The 22442-nt window shown below is 52.2% G+C and overlaps 1 protein-coding gene across 12 annotated transcripts in view; it reads right to left on the bottom strand.

Moving 5' to 3' along the window:
- APBA2 (amyloid beta precursor protein binding family A member 2) overlaps positions 1-21922 on the bottom strand; it is a 232934-nt gene extending 211012 nt beyond the window's left edge. For 4 of the 12 annotated variants that reach the window (XM_057299831.2, XM_003811062.5, XM_008963426.6 and 1 more), the window contains exon 1: positions 21154-21459. The gene's annotated coding sequence lies outside the window, so the exon portion shown is untranslated. Of the gene's footprint in view, positions 1-21153; positions 21460-21787 lie in introns of those variants that run through there. The other 8 variants (XM_055098172.2, XM_034938377.3, XM_055098170.2 and 5 more) reach the window with 7 other exon arrangements.
- Between the last annotated feature and the right edge of the window lie 520 nt (positions 21923-22442).

Raw genomic sequence — 22442 nt, 5'->3', positions numbered from 1 at the left:
TCTTACCAAAAGCCACAGTAACTTGTACGGTAGATATCGGCACAAGAATAAAGCAGTAAATTAGAATGGAGAATCCAGAAACACAGGAGAAACACTCAGAACACAGCAGCAACTTAACCCATGACAAATCTGCCAAAAGAGAGAGGTCAAAGTGGCTGACTAGGAAATTAGGCTGGAAAACTGAATACTCCTATAAAAAATCTACATCCCCAACTCACACCATATCTAAAATACATGTTAGATTGAATAAGAGATGTAAATGTAGAAAAATCTGGACTATCAAGTATTAGCAGAACATGCAGGAGGGTGCTTATATATATTAGGGTAGAGAAACCCTTTCTCTAAGTAAGATACAAAATTCAGGGTAAATAAAGCAAGCTTGATAGATTTAACAATGTAAAACTTCCAAATTTTTGCATTGCCAAATATGTCTTTAAAAAAATCAAAGGACAAGTGGCATCTGAGAAAAAAATATCCGCAATATATATAGCAAATGAGGAATAACCCTATGTACCAAGAACACCTATAAATCAACAACAAAAAAAACCTTCACAAGTCAAGAGGAAAAGAGGCAAGGATGAAAAAGAGAATTAGAAGGAGAAATTCAAATTAGTATCAAGCACACAAGAAGCAGCTTGTTGTCATTCACAATTTTTACAAATACAAAATGAAATAAGCTATCACTTTATACCCACACGACTGAATGAAACCACAAAGACTGATCATGTCCAGAGAGTGTAGATGTCCAGAGAGTGTCAGTGGGGACACCGCTGCCCCACACACCAGCATCATTTAAAATGGTCACCACCTGTCCAGAGAGCAACTTGGCAATATCTGTTGACACTCTGAATGCCCAAACCATTCAGCCCAGCAAGTCCACTTCTAGGAACCTATGCTAAGGAAACAACCCCACGCAGACGCGAGTTTAATGTACGAGACTCCACATGTCAGCATTTTCCATAAGTGAGAAAAATGGTAACAACCCAAAAGTTCAATAAGTAAACGGTCACATATTGTGCAAGTGTCAGAGAGAATAATGCTGCTTCCAGCTTTATCCAAGTCCCTCCAAAGGACATGAACTCATTCTTTCTTATGGTTGCATAGTATTCCATGGTGTATATGTGCCACACTTTCTTTATCTAGTCTATCATACATTCTGCACGTGTATTCCAGAACTTAAAGTAAAATTTTTTTAAAAAAGAATAATGCTGCTATGCACAACGGACAAGGGATCATGGCTAAGACACACGGCTGGGGGATCGAACTGCAAATCTTATTTACAATAGGATCTCATTTTGTTGAAAAATACTTTTAAAACATGTATTTGTGTAAAAGACAAGTAAAATATTTCCACAGACAGAAAAAAAAAAATGGGAGGAGTCTCCACCAAATTGTGAATAATGATTATCCTTGTGGGCACTGAATGGGGCAGTGGTGAAACTTGGGGGGAAGCTTTCATTTTCTATTCTACATGATGCATTTCTGTAAAGCTCGAGTCCTCATAATTAGTACATTTTAATTTCATAATCAGAAAAAATATTTAAGGGATCTTAAGATCTAGCATGTTAGACGCCAGCCCCCATTGATGGAGCCAGGGTCCTTCTCAGCCCCAAATTCCACTGCCAGAAAAATGGCACCTTTCTCCTCCAGAGATACAAGATAATTGCTAGAAGACAGGATTTTTAAAACAGAGGTATCAAGCCGGGTGCGGTGGCATGTACCTGTAGTCCCAGCTACTCAGGAGACTGAGGTGAGAGGATTGCCTGAGCCCAAGAGTTCAAGTCCAGCCTCGAGACAACATAGCAACATCTCCATCTCAAAACGCAAAATAAAAACTACAGAGGGCAGATCTATTTAATGACTAGCTCTGGTGGGGAGTGCTGCCCCTCAGACCTTGACCTACCCAGGCAGCCTCTAGTTATTAAAGACTTCTCAGTATTGGAGAATGAAACAAAATAGACAAGCACTTTAAAATTCACCAGAAGTTCCCAAGGAATTTGCTTCCACGCATAGAAAATAGTCAAGTCCGTTTTTCTGAAAGCTTGCTTCAAAGTCCAATTGTGGGGAATTGATGTAGATGGTTCCATTTCAACTTCTTCAGCCAGAGGAAATCTAAAAATTCCTCCTTCCAGCTCAACAGAGCAAATCCACCTATTGCTTCTGCAAAAGGAGGACAAAGATCCTCCTGGGGCCGCAGAATTCGGCAGCTTTTCCTTGGATTCCTAGGGCAACCAACAGCTCTGGGACACCAGGCCAAGCTTCAAAAGGCAGCCTGCCAGCCATCAGACTCCCAGGCACCTGTGCAGTCCCAGGCAGTTGAGGAACTGGGGGAGGGCTTGGTTTCAACCTACTTGCCAGATCACCAGCAAAATAAGACATGTTCAAAAGAAACAACTGCACATAAGCCAGGGCTCTGGTCCCCAACCCATCAGGTCAGTGGCCCAGCCCCTCAGTGTGCTGGTGAGTGGGACAATCAAAAAAGGCCTCTCTCCCTGGAATAACTAACAGTCTCTCTCCAGCCCCACTCCCACTGCCTCGTGTGTCATGGGAAGTCTCTAAAATTCTCCACGGGCTTCCCCACACGTTCTTGATTTCCTCTCCAAACACCACCAGCCAGCCTAGGAAGCTGGGTCACAGGGAGTCTGCGTGCTGCAGACACCGAGGGGTGCTGCAACGCTGTTTGCTGGACACAGGGAGTCTGCGTGCTGCAGATAACGAGGGGGGCCGCCAACACTGTTTGCTGGATGCTGCTCAATGGTGTACCATCAAATGGATGGAAGGGAAGAGGGAAAAGGAAGGAAGAGGGAAGGGCAACCCCTCCCTCTCACTGTCAGTGGGTAATAAAACCTTTCCAGATGTCAATCAAAAGCCTTAACATTTTGCCCAGCAATTCTACTCTTGTAAATTTGTAGTAAGGGATCATGAATATCTGCCAATAAAAAACAAAAAACACAACTACAAGGATATTTATTACAGCATTCATTCATAGCAGAAAAACATTCTAAACAAATTTAATGTCCAACCCTGGGATCCAGCTCCAGAAAGGACAAACTCGTACGGCTGGGTGTGGAAGAAACCGTCCATGATTGTGGAAAGGGCTCCTCATATACCGTCCAGGAGAAGGAATGCTGGGAGCCGGGGTGCCCAGGAACAGGGAGGAATCGTGGGCAAACAACAGGAGGGCCCCCGGCGGGTGGAGTCTGGTATCTCAAAGCTTCTTCCTTTCGCTTTCTGCTATCTCTGTTTTCCAATACAATGAATGAATTCATATGTGATAACTAAAAATAATGTTTTTTAAATAAAAGTGTTCTCTCTTGCCAAAAATCGCTGTAATGCTAAACTGCTGAGTTGAGGCATATGAAGTTGCCTATATTGGATCACTTTTTGACATACAGAAATAACAGTTTCATATGGTTCAGCCTAATTTTGTCACAAAATCCGGATGAGTGGTAAGACCCGTAGGAATCACTTCCTCTGACTTGTCCTCGTCCCTCCTCAGCGACAAGTGAGGAGGCTGTGACTTGCCCAGGGCCCTGGCAGTGTAGGTCTTCCGCCTTCCAGAAGGGTCCTTCCCACCACTGGCCCACCACAGAGCACTGCCTGTCCCTCACCCAGCACCTCCCCTGTGCCAGGTCCTGGCTCTGTCATGACTCACATCATCTTGCAAAGTGGATGTCATTGCCAGCCGCAAGCTGGACTGTAGGGAGGCAGTGGGGTCCCAGGAAGGCCCCTCTGACTCTCCACTAAACCGCAGCTGTCCCTGCTGACTCCACGAGACCACGGGGTCCCCGCCCATTTACAGGACTGCAGCTCTGCCCTCCCTGGGCAATATTTCATTTCATCCTGGGCCTCCACCACAAATACAGGCGCTGACGCTTATGTAACTTGAAGCTGAAATGGCCATTTCAGTGGCCAGGGCTGTTTTTCTGTGTCCCCAGCAGGCCACCCTTTCTGCAGGAACAAAGTGGATCGACCAGCTACTCAGCTATGCCGTGGCCATAAATGCTCAGGTGCCAGCCCAGTTAATGAAGATGTTGGCTCTCTTTTGCCTCCTCACTGGACGGTCAACCGCACTTACAACAGCTTTGGTCACCATCGTCTATCGTGACCAATATCACCCCCCAAAAAAACATGGCCTCTGTCACTGACTATAAGTGAGCCCAGGGGCTGATCAGGGGATCAAGTATCACAGGACATATTCTTCTTTTCTAGTGAACATAAGATAAAGCCAGAGGCCAGGGACACTGCTGCCGGCGTCATCAGACCCATGGAACCTGGCCGGCACCACAGAAACTGAACTGGGCCACAGGACGTCAGCAAACCAGGCTTTGATGTTTCGTTTTCAAAATCTTCCAAGCTCAAGTCACTGGGCTTCTCTCTCTCCCAGGGATGGCCCCCAGCACCCAGGCAGGCTGCATCTGAGAAACCGGTCATTTTCAAGCACCCAGAAACTTGGGGCACTAAAACATACATATTCTAAATACTAACATGAGCTTGCCCCCGCCAGTTTTCATGGGAACAGTAAAGAGGAACCGAAAAGGATGACAAAGCTGAGGGTCCTGAGACAAATGGGGAAACAGTGAGGTTTGGAGCCAAGGTCCCACCACCGGGGACATGGTGGAGGGACACAATCTGCCTTCCAACAATTAATAGACTTCATTTTTAGAACAGTTCTAGACTTACAGAAAAACTGAGCAGACTCCACAGAGTTCTCATGTACCCACAGCCGCCTTCCATGATTATTAACATCGCCATACATCAGCACAGCACATGAATCACAATTAATGAATCTCGATCCACCATTATTAACTACGGTCCGTACTTCATTGGCATTTCCATAGCTTCTCCCTAGCGCCCTCTTTCTGCTCCAGGACCTCCTGCAGGGCAGCACATCGTGTTCAGCTGTCGCGTCTCCTCAGGCTCCCTCCACCTGAAAGGGGAAGAGAGCCCTCCTTTTGGCTGTGACAACATCTCAGAGTGTCCTTAGTTTTGATGGACTTGATATTTTGAAGAGCATTGGCAAGGTATTTTGTAGAATGCCCCTCAACTGGAATTTGTCTGGAGTTTTCCTCATAATTACGTAGTGGTAACGGATTTGGGGGAGGGCGGATACAGAGGGAAAGTGCCCTCCTCCCTCCACGGCACCCAGGGCATGTGCCACCCACATGACTTGCTGTTGGCGCCAACTGTGGCCTCCAGGCTGAGGCGGTGTGTGTTGGGTTTCTGCTTCCCCTTTCTGCACTGGGCTCTGTGGACAGAGGTCACTGTGTGCAGCCCACATTGGAGGAGCGAGGATGGAAATGCACCCCCCTTTACCTTCGGGTTTTTATGAGCCCCCATCTGTGATGCCTGCTTCACTCAGGCCTGAATCTTCCCTCCTGTTGCCATACCTCGCTGGAGCCCCATCTGGCCCTTTATTCTTCCCCTCCCCCACCCCAGACCCCCAACATACACATACACACACACACACACACACACACACACACATATCAAAAGCTCCCCAAGGGCAGGGTCCAGGCTTCCCGATCCTGGTTTGTGTGTGTGCCAGAATCCAGCATGATGCCCTCGGCACTGCAAACACTGGAATGCTCACTCCTGAGACGTCCCTAACCCCGCAGGGTGGCCAGGCAGCAGTCCACAGGCCAACATGGGCAGGGAGAGTCTCTGGCCACAGTCCAGCTCCCACATCAATCATCCAGGGCAAAAACAGTCAAGGGTGTGGCCACGGCACAGGGAGATGAGAAGGGGCTGCATCCAGGACCACTCAACCCTCCCCCAGGTGCAATAAACAAAGCGCCATCCCCCAACCAAGAACATGGGAGATGCAGCTGGAAAGCATCCAGGGCACAGAGAAGTCATGCGTCTGTGCTTCTGAACCACACACAGCACCACATACTGAAAACCCACCCCAAATCCCAGCTGTGCTGAAGGCAAGGACAGGCCCATAGGAAGAGGGGCTTTCCATAGTGCAAATGCCAGCCAGGAGACCATAGAGAGAGCCTGGCCCAAGCCACAGGGCCCTGCCGTGCCAGGCTGGCTCCCACTGGATCTGGGAGGGTGGGGCGGGGCTCAGACAACCCCAAACCCCAGAGCTGGGTGGGGGCTGGGGGTAGGGGCAGCACCACCAGGCCCACCCCTCAGACACCCTTTCAGATCCTCAGGCCACGGTGATGGCTGATGAAGCCACTGTGCTCCCCAAGCACCGGACAGAGCCAAGCGTGCCTGCAGTACGGCTGAAGACACAAAATCTTTCTGAGGTTCTAGAGTGACCGCATCACATGACACCAGCTTGCTTCACGCACATCCCTGGAAATGACCACCGGAACAGTGCTGGGCTTGGTACTCTACTCTCTCTGACATGGGACGGGGTGTGGAGCTGTTGAAACCATTTGACCACTTTCCTGGAGCAGCTACCGAGTTCCAGGTGCTGTGCCAGGTGCTGGGATCCAGGGGTCAGCCCCAGCCAGGGGCAGTGCAGTGGGCCGCATGCATGTGGACAAGGGTAAGTTGTAAATATACAATTTACAATACATATTACAAGGAGGACCTGGGTGAAGGGGTGAGCAAATGAGTGAGTGCCTGCCTCTCTGCCAGGCAGCCAGTCAGCCACAGGACAGAGACACAAGAGAGTCCCTGCAGGGTGAAGAGGCTGCAGATGGGACAGGACATCCTGACAGGGAAACAGGACACACAGGGGCACCGCCCAGGCTAAACGGCTCAAAACGCAGGGAAGCGGCCCCTGACAGCTTATCCTAACATTTGTAGAAGTAGCCACAGCAACAAAGGGCACAGCAAAAAAAATCATCACATTTACAAATGTCACCAAACACACCACAGTAGTAAAATGCCAAGGTGATGGGGAGAGTCTGTCAGGACAGCCCCCTTGGCTGGAAAGAAGATGACAAAGCCACAGGGAGGCTTCAGTTTGAGCAACTATGATGTGTCACCAAGCATAAAGTGACCTGAGTGAGTGGCCAGGGCAGTAGATGCTGGTCTCTGTCATGTGGGACCCTCAGAGCCCGAGAGGGCACAAGCGACATTCCCTGAAGATCCACCCAATGCTGTCGTCACCACGACGCTGATGCACGGTGCCCAGCATTAGTGATTTGCACTGGGGAGAACAGCACCTGTCACCCATTCCCACACAGCCACACTGCCAGGCTGTTCAGGTCTGATGAGCCCGAAGAAGCCTGAGTCAAGCCGGAGGAGGCCGGGAAGAAGGGTTGGGAGGACCCACAGGGCACAGGGTCAAGATCTGGTGCAAACAAAGGCTCTGCTTCTGCCGCCCGTGACCATGGCCCAGTCCCCCTGTCTGGGGCTCCAACTCCTCACCTAGAAAGGAACTGACACAACATTGAGGTCCTCTCCCTCAGGGGTCCCTCACCTCCTGCTCTCCGACCCTCCACTCCTGCCCTGCCTCCTCATCTCTCCCGACACACTCTCCCACACTTCACACCACTGTGTCGCAAAGCATCTTGGGGGAAAGACTGGTTTTTTCATAGTCTATTACAGATCTGTACTTTTGCAAAATAAAATAAAACTAAATTACTACCTAAATGAATTTTTTTTAAAGACATTCCTCACTTTATTATCCGATCCAACACACAGAGGCGACCACGAAGGTCCCTACATGCTCATTCTGCATATCTACACCCTTTGCCCTGTGAATCGGAAACAGCCTGCAGATAGCACGCTTGCAGGAATGCCATGACCAGGCCTGCACGCGTGTCCAGTCCAAAGTCTCCCAGTGCCTCTGTGGGAGGCTGAGGAGGAAGTGAGCTCACGTGCACAGATGAGCTGTGCAGAGCAAGGCCGGGCACACACGACGCCCTGAGCATACGGAAGCCTCCAACTGGCTGCAACGCAACACGGCTTCCACGAAGCCTTAGGTGAACCCACGCCACGGCTGTGCTCACTCAAGCACACTGTGGCCCATGAAGCTGAGTGGTTACGAGGTCAACAGTCGTCAGACAAAGAGTCTCTCTCCTCTGAAGTCAGCGACATGGCCCTATCCTGGTGGGCTCACAGCCAGAACAAGAGCTCTGGGGGCAACCGGGAAGGGGCAAAGTAGAGTCCAGAGGGATGAGAAGTTCACAGGTGGATGAGGGAGGGAAGGCAGGTGGGGAGAGACATGGGCAAAGGAGATGGGGCGCCTCTGGGGACCTGAGGGGTTGGGCCCTTGCCTGGGGAGGCAGGTAGCCAGGTGGTGCCATAGAACCTCCACCCAGGACTTCTGGGCTGCGAGGACATGGGGCTGCCCCCGATGAGTTCTCCATGTGCCGCATCTCCCCCCGACTGCTCTTCTTAAAGCTCTTTGGTTTCCCTCTCAACTGCAACCACATAACGTTTGATACTTAAACATTTGGTTACTTGTGTCTAGTTTTCTTTAAAAGCACAGCTTCTTTTATATGCAGAAATAAAAATACATTTCCTGCAGATAACTTATCCACACCAATTAAATCTATATACATCTTAGCGTCCTACTCGGGTTTACATACCCTGATCTCACTTAGAAAATATAGTGTGCATCTGAATATTTAGTAGCATTTGTTGTAATGGCAAAATCTAATTATCTCACATTAAGTATAATCTCAATTTTGATAGTATTGTTCTAGCAGTAGAAGAAGCCATGACTCATTCCATTCAAATTTCACCTTGAAAACTCCAAGATCATGAACTGCTCTGTTTTTATACTTTTTCTTGAAATATATACGTACAGAAAAGTTCCATAGCATAAATGGAACCTTCCCATGCAAACCAAGATGGGGAAAGGGGACATCATCAGCACCTCCAAAAGCTGTGCTTCCCTCCCCCTGGGCCTCCTCTCAGTACCATCTCCCGAAGGCAACCTGATTTCCACACATGACAGTTGTCTGTTGCCCTTCCTAGACACAGAATCATGCATTACACACTCTAGCATCTGGGGTTTTTTGCTCAACGTTACGTGGCAAGCCCCATCCACACAGCTGCCACATTTGCAGAGTGCTCATTCTCGGCCTGCCGTACAGTGTGCCCTGTGAGAAGACCCTCGGGGTACTGATCTATTCTGCTGCTGATGGCCATCTGGTTTATTTGCACTTTGGCAGTTACCATCACGCTGCTATGGACACTTTTGTGTGTCTCTTGATGGCTGTATCCATTTCCAACGGTTGCTGTGACAAATGACCACAAAACTGGGTGGCTGAAAACACATTTCTTCTCTCGCAGTTCTGGAGGCTAGAAGTCTACATGCAGTTTCACTGGGCTGAAATCAAGCTGTTGGCAGGGCCACATTCCCTCCAGAGGCACCAGGGGAGAATCCTTTCCCTGGCCCTGTCCAGTTTCTCCCGGCTGCCGGTGCTCCCTGAGCTGTGGCCGCATCACTCCAATTTCCGCCTCCTTGGTCACATCTCTCTCTGCCTCTCTCTTATACGATCCTTGAGGATGGCATTTAGGGCCCACCCAGATAATTCAAGACAATCTCTTCATTACAAAATCCTTAAACACATCTGCAAAACCACTACCATATAAAGTAACATTCACAGGTTTCAGGGATTAGAACCTGATGTCATTTGAAGGTCACTAATGCCCATATGTCCATTTTACTCCATTTCATTTGGATTGAGACTGCTGGTCATAGAGTATATGTAAGCTTGGCTTTAGTTAATTCTACAAAAAAGCTTCCCAAAGCAGTTGTACGAACGTCTACTCTGACCAACAATCAGAGGTCCATTTGTTCCACATCCTCACCGACACCTGCTATTTTCTGCTCTTTTTCTTTTTCTTTTTTTTTTTTTTTTTTTTTGAGACGGAATCTCGCTCTGTTGCCCAGGCTGGAGTGCAGTGGTGCAATCTCGGCTCACTGCAACCTCCACCTCCCGGGTTCAGGTGATTCTCCCACCTCAACCTCCCGAGTAGCTGGGGTTACAGGCGCCCGCCACCATGCCCACCTAATTGTTTTGTATTTTTAGTAGAGAAAGGGTTTCACCATGTTGGTCATGTTGGTCTCAAACTCCTGGCCTCAGGTGATCCACCCGCCTCAGCTTCACAAAGTGCTGGGATTACAAGCATTGAGCCACTGCACCCAGCTTTTTCTGCTCTTTTGATGTTAGCCATTCTGGTGGGTGTAGAATGGTGTCCCATTTACAATTCATTTTGCATCTCCCTGATGACTAATGGAGTGGAGTACTTTTTCATCTCTTTAGTGGACGTGTGTGTGTGTGTGTGTGTGTGTGTGTGTGTGTGTGTGTCTCGTGTCTTTTGCCATTTTCCTACTGGGTGTTCTCTCATTTTCTTGTTGATTACATAGTGCATTATTTTAAGATGAGTCATTTGCTAAAATAGATTCCACTAAGACACTGGCAGATGGAGGCCTAGTTTCTGGTGTCAGGGCCGGAGATGTGAGGTCCAGTTGTGTCCAAGCAATCAGGTGACATGAATTCTGGACCTTGAACACCCGTAATGGACCCTAAGCCTATGCCAGCCTGGAAGGTTCCAATAAGGAACATGATTGAGAGTTTGGGGACCACTGTCAGGGACTGGATGGGTGGGACAAAAATCAGTCCCAAATTAATGTATTATAACTCCAGTTACTTCCTTGAAACTAAATCTAATTGTATTTAAAAGGGTGACCACTGGGAAGTAAACTCTATTTGGATTTCTACAAATACGGGTGGGTTTTATGGGACTTTTTGGAAGCAGCCACTGCTGACCCAGTCAGCACAATGATAGCCCATCTCCAGAATCAGGCACTGCCCCCACACCATGACAGGCGAGCCAGGCAGTGATCCCTGCTGTGAAACACAATGGATTAAATACACCAGAGTTTGGTTTCTCTACATCACAATAAAGAAAGAGGCCGGGCGCGGTGGCTCACGCCTGTAATCCCAGCACTTTGGGAGGCCGATGTGGGCGAATCATGAGGTCAGCAGATTGAGACCATCCTGGCTAACACGGTGAAACCCTGTCTCTACTAAAAATACAAAAAATTAGCCGGGGTGGTGGCGGGCGCCTGTAGTCCCAGCTGCTGGGGAGGCTGAGGCAGAAGAATGACGTGAACCCGGGAGGCGGAGCTTGCAGTGAGCTGAGATCGTGCCACTGCACTCTAGCCTGGGCGACAGAATGAGACTCTGTCTCAAAAGAGAAGAGAAGAGAAGAGAAGAGAAGAGAAGAGAAGAAAGTGGGTTTGGGACATCAGTTGATGTGAACTACTAATATAATATTAGATATCTGATTAAAACCATCAAGATGACAGAAAGGTCTACTCACAGAGGTGCTCTCCACCCCCAACCCCCGCATCAAATAGAGCTCCCTCTCCTTCAAATCAGATATTTTTTTTGAGACAGGTTCTCACTGTCACCCAGGTTGGAGTAGAGTGACGCAGTCACAGCTCACTGCAGCCTCAAATTCCTGGGCTTAAGGGATCCTCCCACCTCAGCCTCCCGAGTAGCTAGGACCACACACGTGAGCCACCACATCCGACTAACTTTTCTATTTTTTTGTAGAGATGGGGTCTCCTTACGTTACCCAGGCTGGTCTCAAACTCCTGGGCTTAAGCGAGCCTCCCTCCTCGGCTTCCCAAAGTGCTGGGATTACTGCATGAACCACCGTACCCAGCCTTCAATCAGAATTCTAAGGAGCCTAACAAGCAGCAGGCCTTTCCAGTTATGGCGCATGAAAGTAACAAAGGCAGCCTCAGCCAGCATCCAGCGCAGTCCCAGCAGACAGGGATAATGAGGTGGACATGGGCCTCATGGGAGGGAATACTGCCCCCCACCCCCATGCCATGCCAGTGAGAAAAAAAGACTGACTGCAGCCCCAAAACATACAGCAACTTACCCACGAAACAGGAACCTCTGATGCCTGACATTATCAGGTAAGAGATATTTCTGGCCCAGCAGCCCCCAGAGGATGAACAGCTCCCTCTGCCTGAAAGGGGAAGAGGGCCCAAGCTGCAGGCGCCCTGGCACATCGAGGCCATGGACAGGAGGCACCCAAATGTCTCCCCAGACTACCCCTGCTGCAGAGGCCTCTGGAGCCCATCATCCTGCGGCACTGCCACTCCCGCTCCCTTTCCCAAGCCCTCTGCAGTCCCCTCTCCTGACGCAGGACCAGAAAGCTACTGGGAGCCCTGTAAGGACAGCCTGCGTGCCCAGCCAGGCTGAGGCCAGCCACCGGAGGCCAGCAGCAGGGAGGCCACACCTGCGCTGTCACCCACACCCCTGCACACTGGAGCTGCCTGCGGGACCCAGGCCTCCCTGTGTGCCGAGGGTAAGTTGGCGGAGCTGCACAGGTTAAGGCTGGGTGAGCCAGTTAATAATGTGATGAACAGTTTGTCATGGATTTTGTCGTTCTTTTAGAAAAACAGGGGCAAGTTAATCTAGAAATCCTGTAAATCTCTAAAGGGTAAAATTAAACGTCCTCACTAGCAAGGCTGGGACTTGGCAGCAGCAGCCGCCTCCTACAGAACACAGTAGGGAGCGGGCTCTGGAGCCCCCCAATGACGCAGGAGCTGCCTTGGCCAGACACCTGCCCCCGCCACCCTCCTGCGTCCTCACTGAGCCCCTCCCCACCCCATGCAGTGCATCTTCCACCAGCACCTCCCCGCACCCTCCCCTCGCCTCTAGATGCACCCCTGAACATGCCCCTAACGGCGTCCTTCTCCCACGCTCTGACCTGTCTGCTAGGGAAGCCAGCTGCAGAAATCACTCTCCTAGAGTTCGCTTGGTAAACTATGCGTTGTTATTGGCCCATCTGCTTCGCTCCCAACCCACAGCAAGGACTCTCTAGGGCCACCAAGCTCCTAATCGTCAGCAACTGCCCTCCAACCCCCATCTCCAGCTCTAACCTACACAAACCACATAGTCCTCCCTGTGCCCAGGGTGCCCCATTCCAGGCTGGCCCTTTGCCTGGAGGGCTCTTCTGGCCTGGGCTCTGAAGGGGTAAACCCACCCACTCTTATAGGATGGGGTCCATGATCCACCCCAACCTACCATGGGGCTCTCACATCTGCCAGACTGTGCCTCTCTAGGAGGGCCTTGGACCCAGAGCCAGAATGGGGCTCTGATGCTATTGCACATTCTCCAGCAGCCCCCTCCATGCCCTCCCTCCTGATCCCACCCAGCTCTAAACTGGGAACAAGAAAGCTGGAATACAGTAGCTGCTCAGAAAATACCTACTGAGTAGATGGGTGGATGGATGGACAGAGCTCCAGGCAAAGGGACTCGGGGGTAAGAAAAGTGAAGGGTACCTGCTCCTGGTTCTACCACTGCAGAGTCCCTGAGTGTCAAAGGACTGAGAGGTGAATGACATGCAAGGTGAGACCTACCATGTTAGTGTCCTGCACCCCTTTGTTTCCACTATTAGATTAAGCCACCCTATGTGACGGATAAAAAGAGTAACACGTACGGAGTTAGACCAGGGTTGCCAAAGTGAGGGGTGGGAATGCTGCCAGTCCAGGGGTCCCCCACGGCAGCTCCCCAGACGAAGTCAAGACAAGTTGGAGGTGAGGCTGCCTCTAGGTGTATCGAATCAACTGAAGTAGCACCAGTCCTCAGTGCTGATTAAGCACAGGCACGCCTGTGATCAAGAAGAAAACCATTACTTAATAAAATGCAATTAATTTAGAAGCTGAAAACTGGGAAAGCCCAAGGGAAAGACACAATCAGGAGTTCTTGGTCTGGAGGGGCTTCTGCTCTCAAAGCTTCCAACCCAACACAGCACAAAGACGTCTTCCCCAACAACCGCACATCCAACCTGCAAAACGATGACACGCTCCTCTCCAGGTACCTGAACCTTAGGACTCAAAGGGTAGAGAAAGTTCACAGGCAGAATCTTCACAATACATGCACAGAAGAAAGGCACTTCTAGTAGGAGCTGTGGGTCAGGAAAACCTCGACTTCACCCAATGCCATTCCCGAGACAATCAGCCATCAATGTGACCCACTCAGTCCTGCCTCAGGGGCTCAGAATCTAGCAGTCAGGCCAGGTGGGAAGTGCAGGGACCTGCGGCCAAAATCGGTCCATTCATCACTCAGCTGATGGCTTTCACAAGTACTAGCCAGAATCAGTTAGAGGCTGGAGGTAGTGCCAGGTGTCTGAAACCCAGCAGGCAGGTTGGTAAAGCACTCACACATCCTAACCCTGGTGACTGCACTGACCGAGTGCTTTACTGTAGCAGAACAGTTGCACACATCTCATCTCCTCCATCCATAGTAACTCAATGGCTGGTGAGGAATGGGACACAGACCTCCACGTGCCCTTCTCGGGATGAGTCAGGACAAACTCTGAGCAGTGACGCTCTACAGCTGGCTCACGCGTGGAGGCAGAGCCCGGATTCCCAGAGCTTCCAGTTCCTAACACACGCCTGGCCCCACTGCGCCACACCCGTGACAGCTGCCACCAGCTCCGGATAATCCAGACAGATGCTAGAGCACATGGCTCACTTATTACACCAAAAGACTGAGAAACAGAAACTATGTTTTATTTGCACAAGGCACACACTTGCTTCCAGAGAGACCTGAGAAATCCATCATCCCTAAATGCAGGCATTCACTCAATTAGTGGTTTTCCTGTTTTTGCAACAATGGATTTTTCCAAGACAGTTGACAATTAAACCAACTGTGGGAAACCATAAACTGTACTTTACTAAATTAACAATGCATACAACAGTTCGGAGGAATTCATATTTACAGCTGCCCTGCTGGAGAGTCAATTCCAGGAATGTAAAACCAACCAAATAAAAAAAATTTTATATATATATACACATACATACACACATATATACGTACACATACACACACACACACACACACACATACACACAGTTATGCATCGCTTAATGGCAGGGATGTGTTCTGAGAAATTTGTCATTAGGCAATTTCATCATTGTGCAAACATCATAGAGCATACTTTATACAAACCTACTCCACACCTTGGCTATAGGTTACAGGCCATTGCTCCCAGGCTACACACCTGGGCAGCATGTTACCACGCTGAATACTGTGGGCAACTGTAACACAAGTATCTATCTAAACATAGAAAAGGCACAGTAAAAATATGGTATAAAAGATAAAACATGGGCCGGGCGTGGTGGCTCACGCCTGTAATCCCAGCACTTTGGGAGGCCGAGGCGGGCGGATCACGAGGTCAGGAGGTCGAGACCATCTTGGCTAACACGGTGAAACCCCGTCTCTACTAAAAATACAAAAAAATTAACCGGGCGTGGTGGCAGGTGCCTGTAGTCCCAGCTACTCGGTAGGCTGAGGCAGGAGAATGGCATGAACCCGTGAGGCAGAGCTTGCTGTGAGCTGAGATTGAGCCACTGCACTCCAGCCTGGGTGACAGGGCAAGACTCCGTCTCAAAAAACATATATATATAATATATATAACACAGTACCCCATCTAGGACACTAACCATGAATGGAGCTTGCAAGACTGGAAATTTCTCTGGGTGAGTCCATCTGTACACTAGCGTAGACTTCATAAATATTGTACACTTAGGCTACATTAAATTCTTTTAAAAAATAAAGTAACTGCACTACAACTTTACGACAATGTCACTAAGCAATAGGAATTTTTCAGCTCCATAATAATCTTATGGGACCTCTGTCATATATGCTATCATTCACCAAAACACTGTCATGTGACGCATGACTGTACACATATATCTCAACTGAAAATGCCAAATGTCAATAGTGTTCTCCGACTCACTATTTACTAATGAGAGTTTCCTCAGAACTGTCCTTGCCTGAGAGTTTCAGAACCAAGCATCTCTCTGCACAGTTGATTCTAGGGACAACAAGTGCTAAGAATCCACGTTGGCTTCAAGTGCAAAACGGAAAACACCTTCATGTCCCACCAACCATGTCAGCCACCTTCCTGGACGGCAAGCTCCCAGACCCTCTCCCCATCCCTGTGAAGGGCCCATGTCATCTGTGGCATTTCCATGACTCTCTGATGCCAGCCATCAGTCTCTCAGCATGTGTTGAAAATTAGCCCCTGTACTTGCCCACCAGTGGTCACGATTCCTAGTCATGCCCACCCCGTGAAAAACAAATCTGATACAAAATGGGCCCCAGCAGGAGACAGGGAGAAAACATGGGCCTCACACTCTCTCCAGCTCAGGCTCAAAGGCCAGCACTGCCCTGTCACAGCAGAGTGTTCTTAGGCAACCCATAGCTCAGCTACCTGTCCCCAGCCTCCTTGTTGCAAAGTTAAGACAAGACGCGCCTTCCAGATTTGTCAGGAAATTATTTAAAATGACAAACAAAGAGGGATGGAACTCAACACACAGAATTGCCCAATGATGTGCGTTTCATTCCAGTGGTTTCGCCATCAAAACCATCTTCAAATGTTGGAGTGTTTCCGTTTCCAGAAAACTAGAGATGAAAATATTTTCAGTCACTCCATGCAGGAAGTTCAACCACATATTTTTTTTCTCTTAACTTTGATCCTTGAAACACAAAACAACAGACATAGCACCTTATATTAAAACAGCCCCTTAGAGTTTATGACGTGCCTCCTCTGCATTCTCTCACTAGGCCGTAGCTGTAACTCACAAACCTGACCCTTAAAACTCTCAGGACAGTAAGAGAAGCCACACAGGCCCAAGGCTACGTGGCCACACCAAATGACTTGCTGTCATAAATATCTTGCATCGGTTAAATATTGCATCTCATTTGTGCCTCAAAACAACCACAGGCAAGAGGCCTCGTGCGTGTATTGCAGATGCTGAGAAAGACTCTCAAGCCAGGTGACTGGCCCTGGGCCCCAGGGATTAGTGGCAGGGCCAGGCTGGAACTGAGCTCCTGTTACTCCAAATCCCATCCTCTTTTCCGACCTCCCAGTCCCTTTCTCATAAAACTAAAGCATCTCCTCCAACTAGGCCAGGACACAGGCAAGAGACAGTCAGGCAGGCGGAGGCTTCTGGAAGGTAAAGCAGAGTGGCTGGGAGCCCTGGGACAGAGTCTGACATTACATACAAGACAAGTTTGGAAAGATCCAGATGGAGTGGGAAGGGAATCTGGGAGTGGGGGTGCCTCCTTCCAAAGTGCATCCACATCCGAGGTGACTGCAGGGAGACACAGAGCTGACTTTGGCAGCAGGGACCACCTGGGTGCAGAGAACCCAAACAACTGAAAATCCAAAAAGGAATCTTAGTGCAGAATCAGAATGCTCACTCTTTGGGCTGGTTACCTTCCCAAACACATACTCCTCTGGCCTATGTGAAACTGACGTTGCACTGTACAATTCTACAGCTCTTTCCTGACTGCCCACTGAGTGAGGGTCTGTGCTACATGCCAGGAGGATCCAAATGTGAACACAGCTAGGTTCCAGCTCTGGGACTCGGGAAAAGGAGGCACAGGGAGCAGGACATGTGCTGCAAGGAGACTACTGCTCCCGTGTTTCATTCACTCACTCATCCAACAACAGCGCTAAGGCTCTGCTGTGTGCCAGGCACTTTTCTAGCTACTGGGGATCCAGAGGTGAACAAAGTCTTTTACAATTGAGTGGTAAGAGACTGACAATAAACAAACAAGTATATAAATAACACACTGAATGGTGAGTACTAAGGAGAAACACAAAGCAAGGTTAACAAGAGAAACACAAAGCAAGGTTAACAAAGCTAATTTATGTAGGGCTTTCAGGGAGTGGGCAATAAGTGAGGGGCCAGCCATGTGAGCATCTGGGGGTGGCTGATGGCAAGGGGGTGGGAACAGCAGGTGCAAAGGCCCTGAGGCAAGAGTGGCCTGGCAAATCTGAGGACCAAGGAATAACAGGGAAAGAGCCCACATTCAGTTGGGATCTCCAGGATGGACATGCGCCAAGATGACAGGTGGGGATGGGGTGGGGACAACCCAGGGCAGATCTGGGCAGTAAGCCTGTCTGCCTGGAGCCAGGGCAGCCTGGAGGGGCCATTCTTGGGAGCAAGTGGGGGAACTTGAGAAAATCCAGCCGAGTAACGTGGATGTGGAGGGAGCACTGGAAAGCCACTGAAGGCCTGGGCAATGGTGACACACCTGGCCTGGGCCAACTTGCAGAGTCAGGAGTACCCCACAGCCCCCAACCTGGGAAACCTCACAGCCAGCACAGAAATCACAATGCACACAGCAGTGGCACCCCACCAGTACGTAGGGTTCCACAGAGTGAGCCTGGCTGCATGATCTTGAGGTCACCTACCTCCCGGGGCTCCCTTGTGTGTCTGGACAGGGAGAGAGGGGAAGATTGGCTTCAGGGGAGGCGAGAAAAGACGGTGCCCACGACAGCTGACTCAGCCTGTGCCAGCAGGCTGCTCTGAGACACGAGCTGGACCCAACCCAGGCGGTGGGCGGCAGGGGGTTGGGGAGGAACTCTGGGAAACGAAGGAGCCAGAGAAGCCTCCCTGTGGGCACTCGGGCCAACCACCACCCAAGGGAACAAAGAGCACCCCCAGCCCCCGCCGGGCACACAGGCTGCCTCCTGGTGAGCAACCCTCTCAAACTTCACCCCCAGCCCCCACCGGGCACACAGGCTGCCTCCTGGTGAGCAACCGTCTCAAACTTGACCTACATCAGGGAGGCCTGCCTGGTGGTCAGTGGCTACCTTACACCCTACCTGTGCCTCCACGTTCCCAGTCCTCACGGCCACCTGGCAAGGGTGAGGAACTGAGACTGCGTGGGGAGGGCACGCAGCCTGTGAGTGATACAGCCAGGACCGCCCGCCACCCAGGCCCAGAGCTCTCTCCACTCTCCCCATTCTCTAAGGACCAGGCTGCAAGGCAGGGCATGTGATCTCTGCCGAAGACATTCGAGCCACCCAGTGATGTGTGCAGGGTCTCGATCCCCACCGACCGCCAGTCCTCTCCTCCCCTGGACAGTAAAGGTTTCTCCAAGACTTCAGACCATGGTGTCACCTGAGGCCCACACCTGTTGAGTCACCGGGGCAGGTATGCGTGGCAGAGGACAGCGAGGAGTGCCGGAGAGGAGCTGAGGCCTGGAGGGGGCCTCTGCAGCCAGGCTCAACCCCCACTCTCCCCACTCCAACAGCCCTCACCACAGCCACCGCCGCCCAATCCAAACAAAGCCCAGCCTGATGCCAACCTCACCATCAACTGTTTTTCCTCTGACTTCCTCAGTTTTGTCTAGGAAAAATCAAGGTGTCTTATCACCCCTCTCAGCTTCCAGGGGTGTGATCAGTGTCTTTTACAATTATCTCTTATTTTTATCCAGTATTTCTTAGCTCAGTTGGCAAACTAGGTATTTATGCACCTCCATTTCACAATCCATCCCCACCAATTATGCCTGTAAAACTAACATTTTGTTGAAAAAAAAAAGGTTAGAACTACTTAAAAAGGTTATGTAAACAAGTTAACTAGCAGGCCACAACTTGAGTCTAGGGTGTCAGAGAAAACATGCAAGGTGCAAGAGAATGAGGAGCTGATGGTCACCAGTTTCACCTCCTTCCAGCACCCACCCAACTCTCCTGCTCACACACACTCACACCCCGTGGGACTCAGCCTGCAGCTCCTCCCATCCCAGGAGCCCAGGAGACCGGCAGTAGGGAGGGACACAGACCACACTTCCTAACAAATGAGAGGGAAGACTCGGTGCCCCATCGCTAATGCCATCACCCAGTCCCAGCCCGGCCATGGAGCCCACTCCAAGGGCCCCCCTGACAGTGCTGCTAGAGCCCACCGAGGGAAGGCTGCCGGCACACAGCCGCAAGCTCCAGCTTTATCCACTCACGCCCTGGACATTGCTTGGAGCCCCAGCGTTCCAGGTCCGTGTCACCCTGGCCCTCCTGCCTGGCAGATCCTAAGCTCAGGGGACCCTCTCCAGCCCAGGCTGCAGGGGGAAGCAGCCCCCACGGTCACCCAGGAATCAGCGCAGAGGGCAGGGCATCCTGGACACCCCGGACTGGGAAACCCAGATCCTGTCCCCTGCGTAGTGGCGACACACAGGAGAAACCCCTGCCTCACCTCATTGGAGGGACCCTGACCCAGAGGCCTGAGAAAAAGCCGCCTGCAGGCTCCTGGCACCTGCCAACCTGCACCTTAGGAAAACTTGTCCCACTTCAACCTGCAAAGCTCTCGGGTCATTATTTCTAAAATCACTGTCCTTTCTCAAAGAGGAAGGAAAACAGAAAAATAAAACAAAAACAAAAACAGAAAGAGGCACAGGAGGTTGAAGAGGCCAGAGGCAGTTTAGCCCAAAAACAGTGCCAGACGCAAGATGCCGAGTTCGGGGTGCCTCACCCTCCACATGCCCATTTAGGAGCTCACTGCACTCAACCACAGATTTATGTCTGGTGCCTGCCAGGTCGTATCTGAATAGATCTGAAAAATTAAGCCTTCCTTCTGCCAGTAAATACGAAGTTAAGACTAGCAGGCCCCTCTAAGGCTCTGCTCTCCACGGGGGTCCTCGGCAGGCGTCGGAGAAAGGAAGTTCGCCCCCTCCCCGCCTGGGCACACCGAGGCCCGCTGCCCGGCCCATGGCGCCCTGCTTGGCGACCCGGGGCCTCGATGTTCTCCTTCACCATCTGCAGCCAGATCTCCCGCCAGCAGCCTTGCCAGGCAGTGCCTACCATGGGGAAGGGGCCAGGCCGAGGGGCAGGTCCGCGCCGTGCCCCCAACCGGGCACCTGCAGCCCAGGGGCAACGGGGTGTGGGGTTTTGAATTGATAAGTTTTTCCCTCTGGGCCTTATTATAAAGGGAAAGGGAAGGGGGCGAAGATCTGGGCTTGGGTTCTCTGGGGGCAGCGAACCCAGAGGCGACCCCAAACTCAGTAGTTGCCGCCCGGCACGGGGACTTGATGCCGGTGCCAAGCAGCCCGGCCAGCCCGGCAGGAGTCGAGCGGACAGCCCCGCCACACAGCGCCTCTTGTCCGCGCCGGGTGGCCCCTTGCCGCGGTGCCCCCCGCGCGGGATGCGAAAGCCGCCGCCTGGTCCCCGCCCCGCCCGCCCACCCGTCGTGGGAGGGGGAAGAGGCCGGTCAGAGAGGAGTGGGGCCGCCGGGCTGTACCCCCATATCCCAGCGGCGGCCGCCCCGCAGCCACGCTGAGTCGGGAGGGCAGCGCTCTGGAGCGCTCGGGCCGCAACCTCCGCGCCGCCCCCCACGCGTCCGGGTCCTCGCGGCGCCCCGGGCGGCCCCAGGCTGCCGCCGCCGGCAAGTCAGGCAGCCCAGGTTCCCCAGCTTACCTGGCCAGGGCGCTGGGCTGCCCGGGTACGCCGCCGTCCCCGCCCCGCCGCCGCCGGCTCAGTCCGCGAGGCCGAGCTCTTTGTGAGCCCGCGCCGAGCCGCACACCGCGACTGCTAATGAGCCCGGGAAGCTGAATAGCTTCCCGAATAGCGGCGGGCGCGCCCCGGACGCAGCGTACGGCACGCAGGGCCGCCTCTGCCGGGCGCACGCGGCGCGGCTGCGGGGCGCATCCCGCACCGGCCTGCGGCTGCCGGGCCTGCGCCCCCGCCCCCGCCGCTTCCGCCTCACCCCCGCCGGGCACACTGGGGCCGGAAAACGATTCCCGGCTAGATCGCGCGCAGTGAAGAGAGGGAAGACAAAGATGCGTCCGCGCCGGGCGTGCGCGAGGTCCTGCGCCCCCTGGCCCCGGCGCTGGGACAGTCTGCAGGGCAGGAGGGTGCACTCGGGACCCCGGGTCCCCCCGGGCCGGTCTCCGGGATCGGGGCTGGAACCCAGGCGCTGGAAGGCGCGGCGCCCCGAACGCCCCGGGCCCTGGGGAGCACACAGATTCCCGGGCGTGCCCCGGCCGTGCTGGCTGGGGAGCTGCAGGGGTCTGGTCCCGCAAGTAGAGGCGGTGAACGCGAGGCTCCGCACCTTGCTCGGCCCCGCGCAGCTGTAATGGACCCTAGAGCGAAGAACCCTCGAGCGAAGAACTCTCGGGGATCGCGGCCTCCGAAGGCCCCATCCGGCAGAGGAGGCCCCCTGCTGCCTCCCCACCGCAGCTCCCTTAGGCGCATGCTGGACTCCCAAGTCTTCCCTGGCGGTCCCCGGTAACCATCCCAGCACCCCGTTTCTGATACTCTGTGCTGCTTTAGCCCCCAGCCCCAGGGCCTCACTCCAGGGCTTTCTCTCCTTGCTGTCCTAAATGGAGAGAACCCTGACCTCCGCGGGGCCCTGGGGAGCGTACACTCCTAGACACTCACATGCATCCCCAGGGGAGCCAGTCTTCCGCCCCTACAGCGCGAGAAATGCCCTGGAGGCCCTCGAAGGTCGTGCTGGAGACTCCGGTGTCACCTTTGGCCCTCTGGCCCTTTCACTGAGTCCCAGGCAGATGTGATGAGCCATGGGAGATGCACAGGATGCCTTGTCTGGGCAGAGCGGGGGCTCAGGGGCCTCCCTCCCCCCAAATCGTGGTGATTTGCCCTCGTTTTCTTTTCTCCTGTGGCTGGACTAGGCGAAGCTGTGGCATGGGAAGTTCTGCCCATGCCAGAAGGCACAGAAGGGCAGGGGGACTTGGGAGTGAGGACAG

The sequence above is a fragment of the Pan paniscus genome, chromosome 16, assembly GCF_029289425.2.
Source record: "Pan paniscus chromosome 16, NHGRI_mPanPan1-v2.0_pri, whole genome shotgun sequence".
NCBI lineage: Eukaryota > Metazoa > Chordata > Mammalia > Primates > Hominidae > Pan > Pan paniscus.
The sequence above is the reverse complement of the archived record's forward strand: the minus strand, read 5'-3'. Positions and strand labels throughout refer to the sequence as shown.